The following is an 18,616-nucleotide window of genomic DNA, read 5'->3' on the forward strand; positions in this document are numbered from 1 at the left end:
TAATCCTCAACAGGTTACAGGTTGTGTGTGTGGCGGGGGCGCATAGCAAGGGTGTAGCTCATGACGTGGCTGTGATAATAATAATAATAATAATAATAATAATTAACGGTTTATTGAAAGAGCATGGCAGCCGGAAGGCTGAAAATATACAATTACATAATCGGGGAATGGTTCTCTTGATTTACAAATGATGTACAAGTAACATAAGTAATACAAATATGATATATAATGATTAGGTGTTGATAATTTTTACAATGGTTGGGACTGGGCTGTTCTTGTAGCAATCAGTTCGTGCTCGTATGGGCTGGATGCGGTTGGGCAGGTGTGGCCAGGACAGTAGCTTGGGGCAATGCAGGTGTGCTCCATCCTTCAGGTTAGGTCAGGTGAAGCCGTGAGGTCAGGTCAGGTTAGGTCAGATCCAGCCACAATCAGTATTGCTGTGTTTTTGTGCTTTTCCTTCGAGTTGAAATTGCCACTTTTGTATATCACTTGTGGGTTGATCGTCAATCTTTGCACTGTACTGTTGGTGTGAGGTTGTTGATAAATCCAGATGGGAAGGCGGAGATGGGGGAGGGGACGGCCCGACAGACCGGGCTGGCAGCTGTCTCCACGATCAAGAGACCACGGCCGCGTTAGCGGGCAGCGCCGACTACACATGCCCTTACCCTATGAAGGCTGATGACAGGTTGGACCCAGCTATTCCGGGCAGCTATTCTGGGACCTGATAGTCCGGCAGCTTCGATGGTTCGGTGTGTGTGTGTGTGTGTGTGTGTGTGTGTTTAATGTGTTTAATGTATGTATGTAATGTATGTATGTATATATGTTGTATAATTGTTTGCTTATGTATCTATCATAACCTAACCTAACCAAACCAAAACCCAACCTAACTGAAAAAACCCCATATATATATATATATATATATATATATATATATATATATATATATATATATATATATATATATATATATATATATATATCACTTTGATTTCTTATGGTTCTCACATGAACACTTTCCTGTACATTGTAACCTCATGTCTTATAAATACATATTTTAATCCTAACTTACATACTAGAATACGGTTCAGGTTTGACCATTCTTGGGGAAATCAATTGGGCTATATCATTCAACTCACACCTGTAGGCCGGGCACAAAGGATGCCACCCTAAAACAAAAGCTGAATGTTCATAGCGTGGGTTTATCCACTTCACTTAAAACTGTAATTAGGGATCCTCCTCTCACACATTGCACTATTTGAACACAGACATAAGATTCTCTGATCACTCTACATGTCGTGGGTATACGTCACCCGAGGATATGAGGTGTATTAAGTTCACACCGATGCATACAAGATATTTCCTTTCAAGTATAGTTTCTGGGTCACTTCCAACACCTCACATCGTTCTGATATTTATCCTTTTTCCAGATCATGGTTCTCATGTATTTTCATATAATATCTGCAGAAGTTTTGTTCGCTAAACGTTAACAGACGTAAATAGTATGACCTTCAAACCACGATCTACACTTCGTCCTAAAGTGCACTAGTCCGGATCAACTGGACTTTCCCAATCCTCTTATAGATACCTTAGAGTTCTCCTTAATGCTGTGAATACATACAAGTAATATTATATAACCGTACCTGGGTACAATTTAACAAATGATTCAGTAACATTGAGTAGGCGAGTTATCCTTTAACAATGTTTCCCGTTTTCTGTATACTGCCAGACTGGGGGTCACTAATTCTAAGGGGGAATACTTAACTCTAATCTTAATTTCTAAGGGTCGCTGCCACCAGATCCCCTCTGGACAGCATGTAGCTCGTTAGGTAGCGTGCAGAGTGGACTAGGCATTGGGTTAGGTTTTCCATTGACCAGATCGATAAGGGGAAAGAAGGGTGAAGCACTGTAGGGGTTCAGGATGTTTTGGGACACACTCAGGATGGGATGGAGAAGAAACTCACAATGTGCTCTCTATATACATGTTGTATTGGATGTACAATGCAGCTTGGTGCTGGGAAGGCAGCATGGTTACAAGCGTGATGTAGAGAGAGCTGGTTGGTGAGGACGCTCAGAGAAGGACAGCTTGTGGGTCGCCATGCTCGCCGGCGGGAGAGAGGACCGCCAGGCAGGCGGAGGGGGAGCGAGGGCCGCCAGGCAGCGGCGGAGGAGAAGGAGGTGTTGCTGGCTGGTTGGTGGAGGTAGAAAGAGGCAGGTCACCACGAGGTCAGGTCTTAAATAGCGGGGGTAGGTGTGGCTTAGTAGTTGATCACCGCTCCGTGATGTATGGCGGCGCTGGTTGACCTAGACCACGAGGCATACACTGGGGAATTGGTGGGGTCGGCTACTCAGCGACAAACAGCGTTTGTAGGGGAGAAATCCACTACAAAACCATAACATGTGTAGGGTTTCGTGATATTATTTTCTCTAGCACTCAGGATGGATGGATGGAAACTCTAAGGTGGTGGTTTTCTTATATAATATAAGTTATATGGAAGACAGTCTGGTGCTGGAGATGCCGTGTGGTGAGGAGCTGCTCAGTAGACACGTTCGGTGAGTAGCGTGCTGAAGGAGGTAGATGTGCAGGAGCTTCGTTAGAGAAGATGTTGCCTGTTGCTGGCCTCCAGGTTGAATGAGAGCTGGACAGCGAGGAGCTTGCTTGGAGGAGGTGTTGCGTGTTCAGGAACGTAGAGTAGAATGAATCTTAATGGAGAGACAGAGCTTATATACACAGCAGCCGGAAGTAAACCCGTGGGAAGTAGCCGGTTTCTTGACTCCGTTGCTGGGATACGGTAGCAGCTGGTGACGCCCCCTCCCCTGGGCCGCTCGTTTGGTTGCTAGGGAAGACGTAGCAGGTGGCTGGTTGCTAGGATACTGTGGCATTGGAATGCGGCTACACAGTTGTAGGGGAGACGTCCACTACACATGTCTTAATTAATTTATTCCTTATAAAGCATAATGGTAAAAAACATACAAATGAATTGGTCTTCCTCGGAAGAACAACGAAAATATTGGTTACCCAGATGGACACCAGACGTCTTACATTAATGGCGTGTCATCCACATACTTATTGCATAACAATCTGTGACCACCTTACCTTGGTCATTCCTTCTTACACTATCCCTTAACACAGGGGTTCTCAACCAGGGGGGAATCTAGTTTTGTAAACTGATTCGGGAGCAAGAGATATGTTCGATGAGAAATCAATCACAGAATTTGGGCCCTTGATGTGCGATTTCTACACATAAGTGGCAGAAAGAGCTATCCCTGCATTGCTTCCGTTTGTGTCGACATATCTTTGTGAGTCAGGCTTTTCAACTCTGTTGCAAATTAAAACGAAGCAACGTAGTAGATTAGAGGTAGAAAATGACCTGCGTTGTGCCCTTTCAAGCACTCCTCCGCGTATCCCAGAATTGGCGCAGAAAAAACAATCACAGGTTTCCCATTGACTGTAATCTTCATCTGAATAAAATTAATTACAAATTTACAATATCCTGGTATTCTATTGAACTTTTTGTTTATTGCATTATGCTTCAGTTTGGTCTGTTAAGTAATTCATTATAAATATAAAAAAACTATTTTACTTTTATTCAAGTTTTATAAATCCATCAACATTTTCAATTGGCATTTAATTTGTAAAACTCCACTATAAAATAATCCATGTAAAATTGTAAATGTATATGTACTAATATGGAAAAAATAAAGGATTTTCAGTATTATATGCATATTATTTGGAATGCACTTTTTGAGGCAGACAATCTTGGAAAGGAGGGGGGAATGACATTCTGACATATGGTGAAAGGGGTGCATGGGGCAAACAAGGTTGAGAACCACTGCCTTAACACATCAGACTGCTCCACCTGTATGGAATATAGCACCATTGGTTATCATACATAGTAGCACCATCTCAACACACATGTTACACTCCACCCCTGCAGGTATGGGACTCCTTGTGACTTTTAGGTATACACAACAGGCACCTCGTTTGCACACCGCCCTCGGTGGGTAAAGACGAGGGCTTCACCAAGAGACATACCAGTACTATTTCTACGCCGGGTATTATAGTTCGCTCCAAGTGACGACCGCAGAGTTTCTCACGGTCTCCTTATTTGTTATTACTCATTTGGAGTGGTGTGCTGGAAATCCACTGGTTCACAGTGGATTGGCATAGCTGGGAGTAGTCACCACCTGTTGGGACGCTCATAGGGATAATGGCTGCCGGGCAACAAGGCACTCCGACCGCATGGAACCTGAGGTGACGGTAGAACGGAGGGTACTGAGAAATAATGCCTGACGGGCGGTTATCACACCCCCTAACACATTACTATTACACTTATATATCAGGCAAAGCTTTAAACTGTAATAACTTCTATATAAGCCTTAATTATAGGGCGGGATATAGCCAGATAGGACACTGACCTGAGGTGACGGTAGAATGGCGGGTACTGAGGGCAGCGCCCTGCCGCTCGTCACCGCGCAGGCCCACAGTTTCCAATCATCAACCCTTACTTTCATTTCTTACGGTTCTCACCTGAACACTTTTCGGTATATTGTCACTCATGCCGTATAAACATATATTTTAATCCTAAATTACACACTAAGGTAAGGTCTTGGTTTGCTAGTTCGTGGGTAAATTCATTGGGTTATAATATCAACGCGGCACACTCGAGGCTGAATGTTCATGGCGGGGGTGTATCAACTTCACTTAAAACTGTAATGAGGGATCCTCCTCTCACACATTGCACTATTTGAACACAGACACAAGACTCTCCGATCACTGCACCTGTCGTGGGTATATGTCACGTGGGGATACGAGGTGTATTAAGTTCACACCGACGCATACAAGATATTTCCCTTCAAGCACAGTTTCTGGGTCACCTCCAACACCTCACACAGCTCTGATACACCTATCCTTTTTCCAGACCATTGTTCTCATGTATTTTCATATGATATCTGTAGAAGTTATTTTCGCTACACGTTCACAGATGTAAATAGTAGGACCTTCAAACCCTGATCCCCACTTAGTCCTACAGTACACTAGTCCGGCTCAACTGGACTTTAACATTCGTCCTATGGATACCCTGAATTCACCTTGATGCCATGAATACACACAATCAACATTATATAGCTGTACCTGGGTACAATACAACACATGGTCTAGTAACACTGAGTAGGCGAGCCATCCTTCATCAATGCTTCCCGTCTTCTGAGGTTCCACAAGCGCAGCGGACCCGAACGTTATATAGCGTAATATGAATTAAATGGGGTTTTTAGGAATGACAATGATGTGCGCAGTACATCTGAACTCCTACAAGCGCGGTGGATGTGAATGTTATGTAGCGTAATATGAATTAAGGGTTTTTTAGGAATGACAATGATGTGCGCAGTACACCACTCCATCTTCCACGTACTGGCATACAACTGCTTCTCTTAGCTGGGCTGATAATTGTAGACCCCATTTTCATGCAGCATGTCGATGAACTGCTTCTTTCTTGTCTGAGCAAACACAGACATGCCGATGTAGATAGCAAACGGTGTCTCATGGTCCTTGGAGTGTCTGTGGATTTGTGTTCCTACCTTGTAGTTGGCAAAGCAGTTGTACTGTAAGAGCTGTGACATAACAAGGTCAGACTTCGATGCGCCATGCTGGAGTTGGGATTTGATATCTGCACCATGTTCAATCCTGCATACAAATTGAAGCAGTGATGGTAGAACACCCTGTTCAATGCATCCTTCATGAAATGCACTGCTGAAGTGTGACTTGTGCTGAAGCATGTCCCGTCGTATCATCCCAGCAGCCTTGGCCAGATGGTTCGCGTCACCGTATTTGCTTGCTTGTGCCAGGATTGAGCCAACATCCTTCTCAAAGGCCAGTAGGATATCTCTTCCTTGGTGATGAGCTTGCAGCTGGGGGATGTGAAAAAGCAGCTGGTCCTTCAGTCGAGTAGCATGAACATCGGGCGATCCAACACCTAGCTGCTCAAGTCTCTGTCTGTAGAGTGTGACCAGGTCAGCAAGTCTGAAAATGGGTGGTTAAGTACCTTCACTAGAAGCTTTCATCTGAGTGATGTAAGTGACCAGTTCAGAAAAGCAGTTGGGTATGCGTCCTTGTTCGGATGAAGCTCTTGTGCTTTTTTTTGCTCATGAGCATTTCGGTGTGTTCTTTCTCGGTTGTACAGGTCTGCCAGGCAGCGAGGGTGATACTTCAGTTCTTGTGCCACAACATCTCCTGCACTTAGTTTGGCAAGGAGTTTTCCATCGCTAAGTGTCTTCGCACAATCATTCATTCTTTTATTAAGTTTCATTGTCATTGCATGTCTTATGTCATCTCCCGAAGCTTCTTCTTCACATAGAAAGCATTCTGTTGCTTTGGGGTCTCTCACCATTCGTGGTATCTTGCTACTGCTGCTCTTCTCTGTAGCAGCTGCAGAGGTTCGCCTTTTCTGAGCTCTGTATAACTTTGAGTTGTTGAACCGAAGTCTGCAACTCTCATGATACTGTGCCTTGTTTCTCCTCAAGCTCTCCTCTATCCCATCATCTTCAACAAAACTTGCAGGGTCAAGCTTGATTGGCAGTGCATTGATTGAATGGAATAGAGGAATATTCCTTGCCAAGCTCTTGTTATAAGGGCCTGTGCCTCTTATAACATTCTTCTTTACCTTAATACTTACAACCATTGGTAGCGTGAAGAGAGGAGGCTCGTGGGTATATGTAATGATAGTATCAAATAATAGGGAAGAAATAACGGTAGATACTGTAGGTAAATAATAGACACAATATACAAATACAATATTTATTTAAATATTAAAATGGAGGTAGGAGAAAGAATATATGTACCAACAGACGAAACCTGGTACTATGCCCTCAGGCTCAAAATACTCACACCACTACTGGGTGGACATACTCAATAACACTCACACCACTACTGGGTGGACATACTCAATAACACATAAACTCTTACAGTAACTTAGCACCATTAAGACCAGGGGCAACTGCCACTACAACACTCAGTCGTCAGGAGTGATACTCAAGCAACCGCCATGGGGTCCTGCCACCATGGGGTACTTTCCAACGAACTCTGAAGATCCCAGTGGAATAACACAACCACACCATAGCCCTACTGAGTTAGACACTCATCCACCAATGATGGGGGCTGGTAGTGGTGTGTGGCTTGGTGATCTGGGGTCACCTCGAGGGCCGAGCGTTAGGGTCAGACGGGCCAGCTATGGGGCCCATAGGTAGTCTGAAGTGTCTGACGGTCGGGTCTCACGAAGATAACTGATCCTACTGGACCTCGGACATCTCTCCAGACATAGTGGATACAACATCCACGCTACAGACACGGCCTAGGCTGCGTTAGGGACCTGTATGGGTAAAGAGGCAAGCACTTACTAACTGTGACAACGACATCACGTTTCAGGGGACGTTAAAGACGTAAACATTACTTCACTCAAAGCATATCAACTACGTTACTGCAACACTTGCACAATCAACTAATAATTGGGTCAAATCACTTAAAGAAGGGCGAATTACGACACTGAGTGGAATGACCTACCTGTATGGGTGAAGGGGCGAGCACTTACTAACGGTTGAAATGCCCGCGGCACCCTCACTCAAACTAGGTCAGGGACTCCACCTACTTCTATTTCGATGAAATACTTTACTGTACACTCTGACGTTGAAACTGAGACTATGAACTCAGTTTCATTCCCTACTATTATCTTCACTAACAATGCTCTGACTGAGCTATCAAAAGCAAAAATTAAATTGATTACAAAGGGTTGGATGGCAACAGGTCCCAACATACAGCGTCTTGCTACGAAATCCGCGGATTATATTCAAAGTTCCCTTCAGACAAAGACGGCCTCTTGATGACGTCATTAAGGAAACAGAGAAAACGGAGGACGTTTCCACTGGGGGACTCAGAAGGTTTTGTGGACGTTTGAGCGTAATATGAATCCTTAAGGTTTTCAGGTTAGCCGTCATCACGATCATGACATTGTAACCGTCATCTCTTTTTTTGGCAGGATTTGCATGTGGAGACTTAAGATCTTCCTTCTTATACTGTTGACAAAGACAACACTTTGCCCAGTCAGTGAGGAATGATTTGTTGGTAGATTTTGTGTCCATAACTATTTTTGATCTTCAGGGCCGAGGGTTTATCCTTTGACCACCCTGATGAGCACTTTCTTGTATGGGATACAACTAGGTTCATGCCTTTTGCCCTACACCTAGTCCGATCGTTCATCCAGTGTCATTAGTCCCGTGCGATCTGTACACCATCCAGATAACTAAAACCCCGTTATCCTTGGCTCGGCTCTCCCACGCTGGCACATCCTGTCAATTCAGGTGCGGCTGCTTAACTGATTTGGGGTTGGTTAAGCAGCATTTGGGACACTAAGCTGTTGCTGGGTTCCCCAGCAGTGATGTTACCAGTGTGGCGACAATCACTCCTCTCATGCAGAGACCGCTGCCCTCACCTAGATGGAAAAACATAAAACCAGTTGTTACCGCCACAGTAAGAGCATAAGAGAAAGAGAGGAAAGTAACCAAAGATAAACTAGGCGAGAGAGAGAGAGGGGGTGTGAGATAAGAGATATAGTGTTGACAAGAATTTGCTCAATCTGCTGAGGTGTTTCAATACGAAAACATATAGCCCTCGCCTCCGGGCTGAGATTGCCCTCGAGTTGCCCTCAATTTGCATAAGACATAACATAAGAAAGAGTGGGGATACTGCAGGAGGCCGACTAGCTGCAGGCAGTCCGCTGCACCCCAACCCAGCACTTCCATGTGCCTGTCAGCTTCGTCTTGAAGCTCCCACCAATCTGATCCTACTATAGCACTCGTGGCTGTTCACATATCCTGGCACCTATTGCAAACCAGTGCTTTTCTATGCTTTCTGAATCCAGAATTTATCTAATTTAAAGCCATTTGTATGAATTTATTTCGTTATTACTGAGCTTTAGAACATCTTCCATTTTACCCTTGGTAATCCCCTTACCCCCTTGTACCTCATATCTCCCTAACTCTACGCTGCTTTCTAATGGGCCCATTTCACAGCTTTTTCAGTCTTTCTTCACTATGGAAGGTTTCTAATATTATGGATCATTTTTGTCATTCTTCTTTGTACTCTCTCAAAAGAATCTATGTCCATTCTATAATAAGGACACCAAAACTGAGAACACGCAATCATATGTGCCTACTAATGCAGGTGAGATTTCAAGATAACGTCAGCAGTTCTGACATACGAACCTAGATATGAACCCAAGAATCCTGTTTGCTTGTTGCGACGCTAGCCGTATTTTTCTGGGTTTCAAGTCGTTTGCTTCTTTCGGCCACTAGATCTTTTTCTGCAAACTGGGTTTTCATTTCCGTGTTACCTAGTTTATATATAGTTTGTATTCGTCTTCCATCTGTAGTACCTTGCATTTATCAGTATTAAAAATTCATTTGCCAGTCTACTGACCACTCATATGAGTATCTAGATCTTCTTTGAAAGGTGTTCCAGTCACTGTCTGAATTTATCACTCTCCCCACATTTTGGTATCATCTGCAAATTTACTAATCCTACTGGTTGCTAAATCCAAGATCATTAATGAATATAACAAACAACAGAGAGGGCCTATTACAGATCCCTGGGGAACTCGCTTTTTGACCCTTTTAGTCGGCTTTAATCACATTTTATGCTTTGACTCTTTGTTTCCTACCAGTTAACCATGACTGACTCCATTTTTTAATACTGATCCACCTATTCCATGTGCCTACTACCTTCCTTGTCGTCTCTCATGAGGGACTCTATCCCAGATGCTTTACTGAAATCTAAATAAATTATATCATATGACTTATCATTATCTACCACTTCAAATACTTCAGAAAAAAGCTGTAAATTTGGCCCAGAACAAAACGTCCTGGGTGAACCGTGCTGAGAAAAAGAATGAATTAGTTGAATGTTTCAAGAGTGGCTTCTGATTTTTGTATATGGTGACTCTACAACAACACCTGCGGATTGGCGTGAGACTAATGGGGCAAATTTGATGCTATTGATTTATCACCCTTTTGAAAATCAGACTGATTGCAAGTCTCCAAACTTCTGGCACTAGGCCCGATTCTAATGACTTCATTAAATAAAACTGCTAATGGTTGCTAACTCATCTCTGTTCTTTTAATATTCTAGCATATGCCTCGTCTGGACCAGGCGATTTGCCAGAGCTTCAATTTGTTATTCTTTAGCACATCGTTACTAGTAACCTTGATATTCATCAACCTCCTTTTCTGCTCTATTAGATTATATACCTTGCTTGAACTTCCAGAGCTGTGCTGGGTTTTCATTTGTGAATCTGAGGACGAAATGATGACTATTTAACGTACTACACATTTCTTTCATCATCAGTCATTTCTCTGTAAGTAGTTTTAAGGGACCTGTTAACATCTCTAACCTTTGATTTATACAGTTGGTAAAAGCTTTGGGGTTATTTTCCCCGATTCAGGTTGCTACCTTGATTTCATAATTTCTCTTTTGCTTTCCTAATTTCTGTTTTTACCTGTCTTGTTGGGTTCTGATGTTAATAAATAAGTGATTTCGCCTTTCTTAACTTTCTATATACTCCTTTCTTTCCCTAGAAGATCCTAAGTCTATTATTCATCCATTTTGGTTGGTTCTGTATCGATCTGAATTTTCTTTTAGGGATGTGTTTATTTTGAGCATTATGGATTGTCGCAATAAATTGTTCATAAGTAGCTGCTAAATTAAATTCGGGGTTCTCCCTTCCTAAGTTGACAGTTTCCGGAGGTGTGGGGGGGATTAATCTTTTGACCATAGGGTCATCCCTTAGGTCTCTCCTTAAGCTACCGTAATTAGCCTTCCTAAAATCCGGGATCAAGGCCGAATTTTCCTTCTTCCTGCCATTCCATATTATGTTAAAATATATGGCTTTATGATCACTGTTTCCTAGTTCGTCTCCAATCCCAACATCTTTTACTAGATTTTCATTATTACTGAGAACTAAATCGAGGATATTATTTCCTCTAGTGGGCAAGTTTATGAATTGATATAAAAAACTATCTTGTACTACTTCTAGAAAATCTTCAGATTCATTATCGCTAAGTTGATTTTTCCAATCTAAGCCTGAAAAGTTGAAATCGCCTAGAATACATACATTGTTTCTATCAGATGCCTTCTTTATTTCCTCCCATAGCAATTTACCATCGTTCCTACTCAAATTAGGTGGTCTATATATAGCACCAATGACTACGGACTCATTGTCCTCACCAATCTCTACCCAAATACTTTCATTGTCGCTATTTGTTTTAATGTTTGATTTATTGCAGCTTTTTAATGACACCCTGATATACACTGCTACACCGCCCCCTCTCCTTCCTACTCTGTCAAATTTAAATAGGTTATATCCTGGAATATGAAATTCTGCTAAAAAATGTTTGCTGTTTGAATTTATCCATGTTTCCGTTATTGCAATTATATCTATGTTCTCTTTACTAACAATGGCTCTGAGCTGGTCCATTTTGTTACACAAGCTTCTACTATTAGTATAATAAACACTCAATATATTTCTTCCGTTTCTATCTGTTTTACATTTATTACTTTGATGTTTGTTATTATGACTAACTATATTTTCAGCATTATCTACTTCTGTTTCACTACTTCCCAGGACCTGCTTGTTTTTTGACTCCCATTTTCCCAGACCCCTCTCTACTGGCGAAACCCCCCCTTCGGAGTGACAATTTCACGCTCCAGGGATGCAGACAACGTCTTTACCCCCTCACGAGACAAGTGTACTCCGTCGCGACAGTACAGGTAGTCGTTGCCATAAAATCGTTGCCAGTCATCAATGAATGCCCAACCATTGTTTGCACAATGTTTTTCCAGTCGGCAATTAATAGCAATTGCCCTGGACAGCCATTCACGACCAACCCCTCTTCTAGGCAAGACACCACATACTATCGGGATCCCTCCCCTATCTCTAATCTTCCCCAGCGCCTCCCTATACCTCTTGAAAAGTTCCTCACTCCTAACCTTACCTATGTCGTTTCCTCCCACACTAAGACACACTACTGGATTGGTACCCTCCCCTGACAAAACTCTGTCTAACCTCTCGGCTACATGCCCTATCCCAGCCCCAGGAAAACACACCCTAGTCCTACGTTTCCTATCTCTCGCACAAAAAGCCCTATCCATAAACCTCACCTGGCTGTCACCAACTACCACGACCTTACCTGTGGGCAGGGTTTGTACAACTGCCCTTTCCTCTCCTTGATCCATACCGTCCTGCCTCTTCTCTTCCTCTCCAGCTTCCTGCAGCACCTGGTAAGGGTTACTGCACTCCACACCCTGGTCAGCTTTCCTAAGCCTGACCCTAGTCCCCTTGGAGACAACCACTCTTCACGCCTGCTCCTCCTTCGCAGGTGTCCTGCTAGGCAGGACACCTACCTGAAGGAGTTCCGTCCTGAGGGCTTCATTTTCCCCCTTTAGAGTGTCAACCTCACTCCTCAACTGCCCCAGCTGCCTTAACAGCGTGGCAAGGAGGTCGTCCTTCCCCACACTCCCCTCCTCTTCCCCCACGGCACAACGATCCAAAGCGGCCATTTTCCTTGGTCTCTAGCGGGAGCACGATCAGCACGACCTTCTCCAAGCTGGGTCAGAGGTCAACTGAGCTGGGTCAGAGGTCAACTGATTTCTACAGGACAGACAACACGTTGGTTCAGACCACTAGATCCTAAAACGTGAGTGATCGTGAAGTATTAGAATCTGCTAAGAAACTCTAAATAACTTTAATAAGTATATTTGTGTACTGCAATTTGATCATATTATGCCAATTGTCTCCTGTATCAATAGTTATAACATGCCAGTTATATTTAAGATGTTAACAGGCTATGTACTGTATATTGATTGTATTTCATAAAATGTGTCCTGAGATAACAGCATTTGTTATATGAGAAATGTTCTTTAACAGGTTTTGACCGAATTATATGGTACGCGTCAACGTTGAGGGTTTATTTCTCCAGCAACAAACCAATAACGCTCCTATGAGCATTAACACCAGTACATAAAACCAGTCATAAATAAGACAAATATATATCTGAGAGTATCAGAAATTGAAAAAATCATCTGAGCATGCTTGAAAACATACATATCGACACTAAGATCATTTAGATTAACCAACTACATTAATTTCTAAAAAAAAAAAATCATCTTTCGAAGGTCAATTTGGCAGCCATCTTGAAAAATGGCCACCATTTTGGATTTCCAAATGGCCAATCAGGCAGATTTGACAAGTAGCCCCTAGGGTATAATCATGCGAAATTTCATGCTTGTATCACCATTTGCACGATTTTTTCCATTATCCTCTCTACTAATAGTTGTTCGTGGAGTGACGATCGCCCTTCTTGAAGATAGGACTCACATAAGCCACTTTCCACTCCAGGCATTTACAAAACAGGATCTTCGGGGCTCGGCAAGCTCGTTGCACAAATCTCTTAGCACTCTGGGTTGCACCATGTCAGGAACGGGACTCTTATGGACCTTTAGCTTTGACAGTTTATTTCTAATTCCCTCTTCTGTGAACACAATGTGGGTCAGTGCTGTGTCGAACCGTCTGTCCTCAAACGCAGGAAGGTTAATCGCATCCTCTCTTGTGAACACCGAGGAAAAGAAGCTGTTCAATGCCTCAGCTTTATCCTGGTCAGAATCTGCATAACTGCCATCTTCAAGCCTCAGGTCTGATACTCCTACTCGCGTTTTTAATTTCGACTTTGCATAGCAGTAAAACGCCTTTGGGTTTGACTTGACCGCGCTTGCATCCAGCCTCTGGAACTCCTTTTCAGCCCTTAGTTATGATATTCAGCGTAGTGTGTGCGTTCTTGTGCCTTGATGAGTCAGGTCAGTGGATACCCCTCATCTCTTCCCTCATCCAGTTGTAATTTCCATTGTAATATTTGCACCTTGGCCTGGCCTTATCTTGAACTAGGTAACAATTAAATCTGAATGACAACACTATATGGTGACTGGTGCCAACTGGAGCAAGGTGTTCCAGTTTGGCCACCATACCCTCCTCGTTTGTTATGATGAGGTCAAAAGGCTAGGGTGTTTGCTCCCCTCTGTAATGTGTCGGGTCTCTAACATGTTGGAACACAAAATTATCTCTCAGAGTTTCTACAAAAAGAGTAGCAGGATTATTCAAGTCATTTGGGGTGAACTCGTTTCTCCAGTCGATGTCGCCATAGTTAAAGTCCCCCATTATAAGGAGGTGGCTGGGGTTAAGCATCGTCGCGTTATATATTAAGGCTCTTAAGTTCCTTTGATTTAGTGGGCCACAATTTGGGGATCTGTAGATACACCCGACAATAAGTAAGTCCCCTCCCTTTAGTTTAATTTTACACCACTTGGACTCTTCAAAAACATCCTCTCCCTGTACCGTCGCCTGGCTGGCTCTAAGGTCTTGCCTAGCATAGATAACCACACCCCTCATGCAGGATTCTTGAGAAAGGTTCGTAAATGAGTCTTATCCAGCAATACTAAACTCACATTCCTCTGGGTCGATTCTCCTGTTCTTGTACAACAGTTCGACGACTCCTACAATATCTGGTTGGTGTACCTTCAGTAGTGTTTCAAACTCCTCTCTCTTATCAAGGAACGTGTCAGTATTGGTGTACATTACATTCAAGCCTGAATTTGTTCTCGGTAACGTCTCTGCTCTTAGTAGTAACCCCATTCTCAGAAGCTGCAGCATTTGCTAAGTACACTGTATTTTGCAGGGTGTGGTTAGAAATGTCATTGTTTATAAGGCGCTCGCCTCCTCCCGGCTGATAGTCGGAACTGGTGCCACCTCCCGGGTGGGGGGTAGCGCGGGTGCGCTGCTGTTCCCCGGCCCTGTGTCGGCACACTTGCTTCCACTACTCTCTCCCTGAATAACACCTATGTACACCCGTCCCTGCTCCTCCTCGACTCCTCCCACTTCTGCTTCAGGCCCTTCAGGAGCTTCCTGTGCTGTTCCCTCTGCATTACCGTGCGATGTGGGAGAATGAATACACTCCGAAATGCCTCGCTTTTGCTAAGTTTTGACACGTCCGAGGATGCAGTGGCGTACTGTCTAAAGGTTGAGATCTTAGTTATTAGAAACTGTGGGGTACGTGATGTTGTTTCACACTCAGGATGGGATGGAGAAAGGAAACTCACAATGTGCTCTCTGTATACATATTGTATTGGATGTACAGTGCAGCTTGGTGCTGGGAAGTGGCAGCGTGGTTACAAGCATGATGTAGAGAGAGCTGGTTGGTGAGGGTGTTCAGAGGAGGACCAGCTTGCCCAATGAGTCACATAAGTCGCTGGGGGGCTAAGGGCCGCCAGGCAGGAGGAGGAGGAGGAGGAGGGAGGAGGTGTTGCTTGCTGGTTGGTGTAGGTCCGAAGAGAGATAAGGTCACCACGAGGTCAGGTCTTATATATAGCGGGTAGGCGTGGCTTAATAGTTGACACCTCCGTGGTGTATGGCGGCGCTGGTTGACCTGAACCACGAAGGTATACACTATTGGAATTCGCGGGGTTGGCTACTCAGCGACACACAGCGTTTGTAGGGAGGAATCCCACTACAATACTCTCCCTTCCTTCAGACGATTGTAGGAGCTTGTTGTCTGCAGGGGTTGCATGCCATGTGAGACACTTGCCCCTTAACGGTGAGGCGTGGATAGGCCGGCCCGCTAGGGGAAGCAACTCTGTCTAGATACACGAGATCTGTGGGAGAAAAGAGGGAGAAGGAGGGTTGTGGAGGCGATGAATGTTGTGCTTCACTCGCGACAGGTACAGAGTCCTCAGATGCGCCTGCTGGGGTGTGTGGGCCTGGGTCAGGAGCAGGGGCTGTGTCAGCAGGAAGAGGGTCCATGACAGCAGCAGGGTGCATGACAGCAGTAGGGTCCACGACAGCAGCAGGGTGCAGGACAGTAGCAGGGGGTACCTGAGGGGAAAAAAAAAAGGGTGTGTGGGGCCGCACTCAGGCGCATGGGCCGCGTCGGGAGCAGGGACTGCCAGGCAGGAGCGGAGGAGGGTCCGCGTCAGGAGGAGGGTCCAGGACAGTGGCAGGGGTTACTGCTGGGCCGGGGGTGGCGTCTGAGGCAGGACGGGTGTGTTGGGGTCGGTAGGACGTGGTGCTTGGGGCAGGAAGAGGAGCGGCTGTCTGCTTAGAGTAGCAGAGCTGCTCTATGGTGTCTAACCTGCGGTGTAGAGACAGTAGCTGTAGAGCTGATGATAGCTGCCTCTGCGTGGGTAAGCCAATCTTCCATGTTGCTTGAAGACTGAGAGAGTGATCAGTTTCTCCTCCATCCTGTGTGAGTGCGAATCTCCGGGGGTCACCATTTGTGGGGTACGAGTTATTGGTTCACACTCAGGATGGGATGGAGAAATGAAAATCACAATGTGCTCTCTGTATACATTTTGTATTGGATGTACAGTGCAGCTTGGTACTGAGAAGGCAGCATGGTTACAAGCGTTGAGTAGAGAGAGCTGGTTGGTGAGGGTGCTCAGAGGTGCCATGCTCGCCGGCGGGAGCGAGGGCCGCCAGGCAGGAGGAGGAGGTGTTGCTTGCTGGTTGGTGTGGGTAGAAAGAAGGCAGGTCGATACGATACGACGTCTTTAGTTATGAGGTGAAAGAAGATTATTAGGGGTTGAAGGAAAAGTGGTGAAACTGAAATACAGTACGAGTAGAAAGAATCTGGGCTCAACCAGATCGCTTCATCTTCTTATTGGTGTTTTATATTTGTTCTGCTCCCTTGGGTCGTCAGACTTTTGTATTAATATTGGTTTATTTATATAATACTGCTTATTATTATTATTTTTATTATTGTTGGAGTTAGTGAGCCCGCCCAGGTCCTTGTGTAACTGGGAGGGTAGTCACATTTTTATTTTATTTTTATTTTTTTTATTTTTTTGAGGTGTTAGTTAAGTGTTAGTTGTGTTGGTCCAAAGGTACACTGTATGGAGAGGCCTGCCAGGTTCTTAGTGGAGCTGATAGGTCACTCTCATCTTTATTCCTCTATTAATGTTTTATGTGTAAATGTGTACAGTATATTGGGGCAGGAGGTGGTTCAATTACTTCTTCTTGGCTGATGTAGCTGGGAGGGTAATCACATTATTATTATTATTATTATTATTATTATTATTATTTTTTTTTTTTTTGATGGGTTCGTAGGCCACTTGGTCCTTGTGTAGCTGGGAGGGGTAGTCACATTTTCTAAGATGTTAGTTCAATGTTATATGTTAAATGTTAAATGTTAAATATTAGTTATGTTAGTCAAAAGGTACACTGTATGGAGAGGCCTGCCAGGTTCTTGTGGAGCTGGTAGGTCACTCTCATCTTTTATTCTCTCTATTAATGTTTTATATGTATATTGGGGCAGGAGATGGTTCAATTACTTTCTTCCTGGCTGATTTAAACCAACTGTGTTCTTGGAATTCTTCGTTGTCTATATTATTTATCCAGTTTTGATATGCTTCTGTGTTAAGTTCAGTCACTTTTTTCCAAATATTTACAGCTTTGTTGTGTATATCTACATTGATTGCTAAGAGGTTTGCTCTCTTGTGTAGCTGTTCATTATTGATGTGGTCTGTATATTTTATGTTATATATAAATCTGAGGGCTATATTTTGTACTGTTTGTAACCTTTTAATGCACGTTTTACTAAGGGTGTTCAATGGGATGGGTGGGTAGTCCATAATTGATTTAACAAGGACAATATATAGCGGAGGTAGGCGTGGCTTAATAGTTGACCTCCGTGATGTATGGTGGCGCTGGTTGACCTAGACCACGAGGCATACACTGGGGAATTCGCGGGGTCGGCTACTCAGCGACAAACAGCGTTTGTAGGGGAGGAATCCACTACAAAACAAAGTCAGATTTTGCCCGTTTTTTACTTGCCTTAGTTGTTAAAACTATTCTGTTGTGGTGTAGCAACTGAGTATTTTATAATAGCTAACACCAGACAATTGTATTCAGCTCAGGGAAATCTATACTTATGAAAGGGATAATGCTTATGAAAAACTTTGTTTCCTTTATTGTTATGAATTCTATATTAGATAAACCACGAATTCCTGTGTTTCATGTACATACTTCATTCGTTGATTCGTAATAACCCTTTATGATAAGTTATAGTGAAATGAATATGGAGATACATTTTGCATTTTGCTTATTACTTCAAGCCTGAATGTGATCTCCGAACATGGGTAAAGCTTGTAATTGTTATATTTAATTAAGTACAATATTTTATGTAATTGAAATTGTAATTGTAATTTGAGAGTATTGTGAACCAAGTAATTGTAATTGTATTTGTAGTTTAAACTCTAGAAGAGCGTTCGAGATTGTAAATGCCTTTAAATATTGTGATCAGTCAAAGCCTTCTACAGACTTGGGTTAAGGGCGCAAGTCTATTTTGAACAATGGGGGATACAATATATGCCATTATCCTCCTTCCCCATTATGACCATCTCTATAGTTGGTGTGGCCTCTAGGTGAACCAGGTAAAAAATTTTAGTGTGTGTGTCAGTATGTTTACATGATAATAAGCGCAAGCTAATGCATGTGTGGTTGTATTTATGTACTACATCAGCGTGCTTATCCCT

The sequence above is a fragment of the Homarus americanus genome, unplaced genomic scaffold (assembly GCF_018991925.1).
Source record: "Homarus americanus isolate GMGI-L3 unplaced genomic scaffold, GMGI_Hamer_2.0 scaffold6317, whole genome shotgun sequence".
Lineage (NCBI taxonomy): Eukaryota > Metazoa > Arthropoda > Malacostraca > Decapoda > Nephropidae > Homarus > Homarus americanus.